The following is an 8,879-nucleotide window of genomic DNA, read 5'->3' on the forward strand; positions in this document are numbered from 1 at the left end:
GAGAGAGAGAGAGAGAGAGAGAGAGAGAGAGAGAGAGAGAGAGAGAGAGAGAGAGAGAGAGAGAGAGAGAGCTCTTGAGCACACCTTATACTGGTGAAATTTGCCAGCCTGCTCAGTGCCCCCTTGAATCTCACTCACCCACCCAAAAAGACAGTATAACTACACCTCCAACACAGGCAAACCTGGTCATGTCATATTTACCATCTGTTATTGGCAAGCTCAGCAGGATAATTTTTCTTCCCAAGAAAGCAGAGGGAAGTTAATTTTCTAAGGAAAAGTAGAGAATTTTTAAAAAATCTGACATTTGATTGACCCCACTGTATTTCAGAAAAATCTGCTTGTAGATCAGGCAAATAGAAATTGGAAAGAGCAGGGAGGTCTGGGCTATACCCTTCCTTTAATCTATTGATAGCAATTACAATTAATAGCATCTAAAGCAACTGTAGATAATCCTCCTTACTTCCCAGAAATACTTTTGAAACCCAAATGTGGTGCTTGTTGGTGACATTTTTCTGGTTACACTTTTTTTTTTCATTGTGCACATTGGAATATCAGAGGTTCAAGGTTACCCAGCTAAATTTGCATCAGAGAACTTTCAAGGAATTTATATCTTATCAAAATCCTTCTGCTGATACAGAGAGCAGCCCTAATTTTCTCATCTGGAGATGAGGAAATTCATGGATAAAATGGGAATAAGAAGTCACAGAATCCAAAAGTTAACATATACGAAGTTCTTTTACAAACCTGAAAGAGCTATTTAAATGATTAGGGGTAGCATAGCAGAGGCAGCTAAGTGGCGCAGTAGTGCACAGAGCACTGGGCCTAGAGTCAGGAAGACTCCACTTCCTGAGTTCAAATCTGGCCTCAGACACTTACTAGCTGTGTGACCCTGGCTGAGTCACTTAACCTGGTTTGCCTGCCTCAGTTTCCTCATCTGTCAAATGAGCTGGAGATGGAAAAGTTAAACCACATCAGTGTCTTTGCCAAGAAAACTCCAAATGAGATCAGGAAGAGTGGAATATGACTGAAACAGCTGAACAACAAAAAAAATATAGCAACCTCTCTCTCCATTTTACTAGACGATTTTCATGCATTGTGGTGGCCACAAGCTCATATTCTATTGGTATAATTTTTATGTTTTTCTTTTTATTGTTATTATGAGCTTGACAAGCATTGATAGTCACCAACATTTCACAGCATACTGCTTCATAGAGGGCCAATTCCAATGTTTTCCTGTATCTTTGCTAAAATATCAGTTTATGATTCACTCCAGTTGGATAAGTATCAATTATACACATTTTAGTTATCTTCAGTGAAATAATTTTATGTGTGAATTATTCCAGACAAGCAGACAATAAAATCTAAGTGGAAATCAGTATATTGGAAATCTAAAACTTTGATCCCAAAATTTGGCTCTAATCCCAGATCTCTTTGAATCTTGGGTAGAATAATGGATCAAAGTAGTGTGACAAGTTTCTGATGATATTGTTGATAATAGATAGTTTACAGGCTCTAAGTTTCTGATTTAACAGTACTTCCTCTCATGTAACCACATCAGAGTAAATAAATTATCAACCCAGCTCAAACCTCATGGGTTCAAATAACAAAATGTGATAAAGCTCCCAATCTATCCTCCAGGATACCAGGGCAAAGCAAAATAGATAAATGTTTGCGATGACTAAAAAACTGAATAGTATCCTTGTCTCATGGTACACTTCTGTCACTGATGGGCTTAATGCTATTGCTCTAAATGGAAATGAGTCGGTGTGGTCCAGCAGCTAGAGCTCTGGACTTGGAACTAGGAAGCCAGGAGTCAACCTTAGAGTCTGGACCTGGATCCAAACATTTCCCGAAATACTTACTAGCTGTGTGACCTTGAGCAAATCTCAATTTATCTTGACTTTAGTGAACTCAACTGTAAAAAGAGAGGTTGACTATGACCTCTAAGATCCTTTCAGTCTTGAAATCTATGATTCTGAGATACTATGAGGCTCCTGCATACTTGACATAGGATTAGTCTAAAGGAACACACCTTGAAAGATCATTAAATTCAGTCATCCTTCTGACACAGGAATCTCTTCCACAATATCATCAAAGAAGGTGCCATGCTCTATGAGCAAAGCAGAATTGCAGTAGCTCAAAAGAAACATGAGATATGCAAAATTAGAGAATCCACCCCAAAAGCTCACATAGACCATTTGTGTCCCACCTGTGGTAGAGCATTCCAAGCTCATGTTGATCTAATCAACCATGGTTGGACACACTGTAACTTGACTCTAACATAGTGATGTCATTTTGTTCCTCTTTAAGAATGAAGGACAACAATCACAGTTTCATCTTCTGATTTAATGCTTCCAGTAATAGGACTCTCACAGGAGGCAGAATAGTGTTTTGTGTCCTGTAAAGAATACAGAATTTGTAGTCAAAAGACCTACATTCAAGTCTTCATTTTGCTATTTCCTGATTGTGTCAATAAGTAATAAACAAGAAGTATTTATAAAGCCCTACTATGTGCAACTTAGTTTGGAGTTCCTAACCTCTTTTGAACTTAGTAATAATAATATTATAAATGGGACTATGTTAAGCACTGACCTCTACCTTCCTACTTTGGCTCAGGCCCAAAACCATTAATGAAGGAAAAAAATATTGTGGTGAGGGGCCCCACTTTCTCATTACTACCAGCAACAGCTGTTGACCAAGTGCCACCAATAGGCAAATAAACACAGCCTTGAGAGGGAGAGTCATTCCCCTATATCACCCATCCTGCTTCCAGACCAGCCCTCTCAGCCATCAACCAGGGAAGCAACTTCTCTGAAGAAGGGGTCCACTGTCCACAGTAATTCTCAACCTAATTTCCACATACTGGGCAGACAAGCCAGCCTACTCAAGCAGCAAGTCACCCTAAGGAGAGCCTGGAGACAAATCAAACCACCATCAGCCTGCTCACCATCTTCCCTGTGGTGACAGCCTAGGACTCTGACCCAAGAGCCTGGGGAAAAGAGTTACTTCTAACTCAACGCCCCCAGACATCATCCTGGGAAGATGGATCTAGAAACTGTTCTTCCAGGTACCACAGCCAAAGTTACTAAAGATCCAGAGAAAAAAGTTCTTGACACCAAAGTCCTTGGCGCTGTCAATTGGCTCAACATTAGAAGCTGGGATGATTTTATCAGTGGAAATTACATTAAAGAAGAGGCATGACCACCTCTTTCCCACCATACCCCAAGGACCATGGGATTTTTCCATTTTATTTGCTGCCTAGAATTTCTTTATGTGTTGTCCTCACATTAGAATGGGAGCTCCTTGAGGGCAAGGATTGTCTTGGTTTTCTCTTTGTGTCCCCAGAATTTAGCACATACTAAGCATTTTTTAATAAATGTTTTATTCCTTCATTCTCAGAATTTGTTGTTCAGTTGTTTCAGTCATGTCTGACTCTTCATGATCTCATTTGGGGTTTTCTTGGCAAAGATACTGGAGTAGTTTGTTATTACCTTCTCAAGCTCATTTTACAGATGAAGAAACTGAGGCAAACAGGGTTAAGTAACTTGCCCAAGGTCACACAGCTAGAAGTTGTCTAAGGCCAGATTTGAACTCAGGAAGATGAGTCTTCCTGACTCCAGGTCTGGCACTCTATCTGTGGCACCACCTGGCTGCCTCATTCACAGAATAATCTCCATTTCCCTCATAAATTACGAGAAAATGTTCTCAGATAAGAGGATGGGGAAATGGAAAGGCACAGGTAATTTGAGAAGGGATGAAAAGGCATGGAAAAACATTGGAAGTGGGAGAGTGAGTTAATTAGGGAGGTATAAAAGTACCATCTTGCCACAATAAGGGCTAAATTGAGGTTACATAACATAAATCTGTAGTCGCCCCAGTCAATACAGTTACATGATTTTCTCCAGCCTATTTCAGTTAGCATGTGATTAATCCTAGACCAAGACTTGTCAAAGCAAGACTTTGCAATGGGATAAGGGGCAAGGGACTTGAGAGAAGAACAGAGTGTAGAGATGAACCAGATTATCAAAGGGTCAAGATGGGGAAAGGAGTGTAGTCAGTGTAAGGCTGATGACCTGAGAAAGAATTGAGAGGGCAGAGGGATTAGAGGTCACAGTAAAGATGACGCACAGGGTTTGGGGTTGTAAGGCAGAGAGAGAGGGATGAAATAACTACAGATTGTGATTAGATGAGGGAATTTCAGAGTTCATAACCATAGAAGTGGTACATTTGTTGCTGATGGCAGGATGAAGCTGTGACCATCTCTTTCAGGCTAAATAGTCTATGATTCAGTAATTCAACAAAGCAATCCATTTCACAGTTAGGCAGATCTAATTGTCAATATTCTGCTTGTATAGCTGTGGTGGCAATCCATTTCTCTAGAAAGTTAATCCCCTTTATGAGAAAAGTCACCAGAGTTTGATGGACCTTGAATGCTATTTTTATCCAACAACACTTTCTCCCTAAGCCTATTCTGTTGAATTTTTTTCCTGTGACTATACTTAGTGTTGCAGGTGGGAATATAATTGATTGAAGAGACCTAGTCCACTTGGAGAATTTCTAAAGGCCCAACGTATTTTCATCAGGGGCTTGAAGAAACCTGTTTATTAAATGTAACTCCCACTTAACCATAGAAACTGGGGTGTTATTTAGTAGCTGGGAACGAAGTTCATGAATATAATGAAAACTCTTGTCTTAGAGCCTTGGTTGACTGCAGTGCCTAGAGGATGAAACATAAAGGAATTAAAACTGAGAGATGAGGAACCAAAATTCAGGGTTCTAAAGAGCTACCAGACAAATAGATTGGGCAGAATGCTACAGACATAATGTATCAAGATTTCAGTAATGAGATGCAAAGCAATTCTTGCTGAATTCTAAGGGACTCCGGATAAAAAGACAAAGTAATGGAGTAGCTGACCTCAGGGAGTTTATATTCTACTGGATAGATGTAATAAGAATTGTTCAGTCATGTCTGACTCTTTGTGACCCCATTTGGGGTTTTCTTGGCAAATGCTGGAGTGGTTTGCCCTTTCTTTCTCCAGCACATTTTGCAGATGAAGAAACTAAGGCAAAGTTAAATGACTTGTCCAAGGTCACATAGCTAGTAAGAGTCTGAGGCCAGATTTGAACTCATAAAAATGAGTCTTCCTGACGCCAGGCCCTGCATGCCATTCACTGTGCCATCTAGTTGACCAATGACCATAATACAGTTAAGTAAATACAGAGAATATACAAAGTAATCTCTTCCTGCAGGTTTTATTGAGTTTTATTAGCGTTACATAGACATGCTGATGATTTGTGCAGATTTATTTTATCTTGAAACTTCACTGAAGTTATCATTTCAATTAAATTTTGGTTGATTCTTTAGGGTTCTCTAAGTATAGCATCATATCATCTGCAAAAAAAAGTAATTTTGTTTCTTCTTTACAAGTGCTATTCTCACAATATCTTTCTCCTGTCTTATTGCTATAGCCAGTATTTCTAGCACTATGGCAAATAGAAGTGGTAAAAATGGACATCATTGCTTCACCCTGAAAGAAAGAGCCCTTATAATTAGAGGAGGCCAATTAGAGCCATCACTGAAGAAACTGGAATGAGGGTCCTCTGAGTTCAAGGAGTTGAAAAATGAGGAGACAATCAGTTTCTCCTACCCATTTTAATTTCTTTATGTGATGGCAAATGCTTTTCCAGTTGAGGGATTATGTGGTAATCTAACATCCATACCAGAGAGGAGAAAAAGGAAAATGCCACATATAAGATTTATGAGTCCTAAAGAGATTAATTAATTAAAGGATAATTTTTACTGCTGGGGGAGGTAGTGGTAGAGAGCTGCTGGCCTCCAAATATGTGCTTAACTTGATGGTTCCCAGTTTACTCTTCTGCTATAGGAAAAGTCCTATCTCTAACACATTAGAGATGCTTTCTCTTTTTAATAGGCTTTAGTATATTTATTGGTAAGGAGAACGGTTTACTACTGTTTCTAGTTTCTAGGTTTCATAGATCTATGGTTTGTAGTTTAGAACACTTGAATATAGTAATTGGTTGAAGGGAATAAAAATATGAAATTGAAATGTTTCCCAATTTATTCAAAGTTAACTAACAAGAGGGATATGGAGGTGATAGTACACATATAACTCCTATCAGATTACTTACCATTTCAGGGAGCAGGCAGAGGAAGGAAGGGTAGAATTTGGAACCCAAAACTTAAAAGAAAATCAATAAATACTAAAATTATTTTTACATGTAATTGGGGAAAATGAAATATTATTTAAAACTGAAAAAGAAAAAAATAAGACATGTGGAGGCTCTAATCTAGGATGCCATCAGCTATCAAGGCATTTGGTCCCAGATGGAGACTTACATATGAAGTCTGAATTAGGGAAAGAGGTTGGTTTTAGGGGTAAAATAAGAAAACAAGAAACAATTGCCACTTATAAAATATCAACGAATTTATATGAATATCATTCTTCCCAAAAAGTTCAGAAAGAGGACCAGGAGGATGGCCTTAGGATGGTTTCTCAGGTGAGAACCAAAGAGCTTATTAAGGTACTTGTGTTTTTCCCCTTTGGGGCACTAGAAATGAAGTGCTAACTCAGGGGCCTCATGGCACCTGGGCTCTGCTTTAAAAGAAATCAATGAAACATGTGAGAAGGAAGTATTCCAGGCATGAAGAAATCACTTGTGCAAAGGAATGGAATCAAGAGACGGAATATCAGGTACATTGACTGGAGAGTACAAAAAGGGGAATGAAATGAAATAAAACTGGCAAGCTAGGTAGGAGCCATTATGATGGAGAGGTTTAAAATATCAGGCTGGAGAGTTTGTCTCTTAGAAATTGTAGGAAGACACCAAAGATTTTGTTGGGGACCATGGAAAGATCTACAGTTTAGGAATCTCAGTTTGTTAGGAGCATGGATGCTGAATTGGAGAAGAGAGGGACGAGAAGCAGGGAGATCAGTTAGAGAGATTATTGCAATAGTCCAAGCAACAGGTGATGAAGGCTGGAACTAGAGTAGAAGGCATTTGGTAAAATGTCAAATGATTTTCATGTTGAAAAGATGAAGATTGGTGGGAGATATCAGCTAATTAGATAAATATGGAACTGATTAGCTAACCAGGCCTAAAGGCAGCAATTAGTGGATTGATGTCAACTTGAAGGGAGGTCTTTGGTGGTCTGCTGACCTTGCTCCTGTATTGTTATCAATAGCTTATCAGTGACTTGGATAAAGGAATTGAAATTATACTTCTCAAATTTTCAGGTGATACAAATCTAGGAGTAGCCAGCTGGACAACTGAGCTAGCATCCAACAAGATATTGCTGGACCAGAATACTTGACCAAATCTAATTAAATAAAATTTAATAGGGGTAAATGTAAAGTCCCATACTTGGGCCTACAAAATAAATTGCACAAATACATAATCAAAGAAGGAATAACTGGACAACCACTTGTGAGAACTAGGGTGTTTTAGTGAACTGCAAATTTGCTAAAGTGACTCAAGATTGTAAAAGGCCACAAGAATAACAGAAACATGGTATCCAGAATGAGAAAGACAATCGTTCTACTACATTCTGTTCTGGTTATCAGGAGTATTATAGCACTTGGTTCCGGGTGCCATATTTTAGGAGGGACATTAATGACCTGGAGCTTGTCCAGAGGACAGTGACCAAGATCAAGTTTTCCATGAATTCTAGAAGCTTCTTGACTTGTCTTTCATAATCTGTCTTGACTTGGAAATTAGAAGCCGTGTGAAGATGAATTGTTTAATTTAAAGAAAAGACATGATATCACTCAGAGTACCGTGAAAGCTGCCACATGGAAGAAGAATTAGACCTTTTCCATTTACCCCAGGCAGCAGCAGCACAATGCACACCTGGTCATCCTCTCCAGGGCTGGCTGGACCTTTTCTCATACCCTACACACTGGTCTTTGAGAGTGAGGTAGAAATACTCCTCATTGTCACATCCAAAGTCCCCTCTGCCACCATGACTGAAAATCTTCTTTGAGTTTCACTTTATTCAAATATATCACCAATCCAGATCCTATTGGCAGTTACTAACTAGATCCCAGATGACTTCACCAACTTTCCCAAGAAGTTCTCAGGGGATTACAACATGCGTGTTAATGTTCACTCAAACTCTGACTTCCCAGTTCCTCAATCTCCGCAATTCCCATGATATGACCTATTCCTCCAGTTCATCTCAGCAACATGCAGGGAGGGTCAAATCCTTGTTCTTGCCTTCATCCATAACTGTTACACTTCCCCAATCAATTCTGGAATCCCTTTATCTACCCATAACTTCCTATCATTCCATCTCTCCCTATGCCTCATTTCTCCTGTCCACATCATGATTTCTAATCCCTCTAACCCTCGGTACTTTCTCAGGTTACCACCTCTGCCCTGGCTTCCCTTTACTCTCTTCCCTATTTTAATCATATAGTTGACCACTTCAACGATACCCTGTCCTCTACTTTCAAAATCTCATTTCTCCTTCTCCTTTCATCATTCATGTCTTGCCAAAATCTAACTCCTATTCACAAACTACTGAATGGAGTTGAATAAAGACTCAATGTTTTTGACTGCGCCTACTACATTATCTAATCTCATTTGGGCCCTTGATTTTGAAAGGCAATCTTTTTCCTCCTAAAGGATTCTCTATCATACTATCCTAAGTGGTTGTTTCAAACCTTTTTAAAGCTAGGTAGTGCAGTGGAGAGAGGGTTGGGTCTAGAGGCAGGAAGATTTGAGTTCAAATACGACCTCAGACATTTATTCGTTATGTGATCTTGGGCAAGTCACTTAACCTCTGCCTTTCTCAGTTTCCTCATCTGTAATATGAGGACAATAATAGCACCTACCTCTAGGGTTGTTGTGAGGACCAA

Source organism: Petaurus breviceps, unplaced genomic scaffold, assembly GCF_028583685.1.
Source record: "Petaurus breviceps papuanus isolate PSGF00001 unplaced genomic scaffold, PetGlider_PUasm1.0 90977, whole genome shotgun sequence".
Classification (NCBI taxonomy): Eukaryota; Metazoa; Chordata; class Mammalia; order Diprotodontia; family Petauridae; genus Petaurus; species Petaurus breviceps.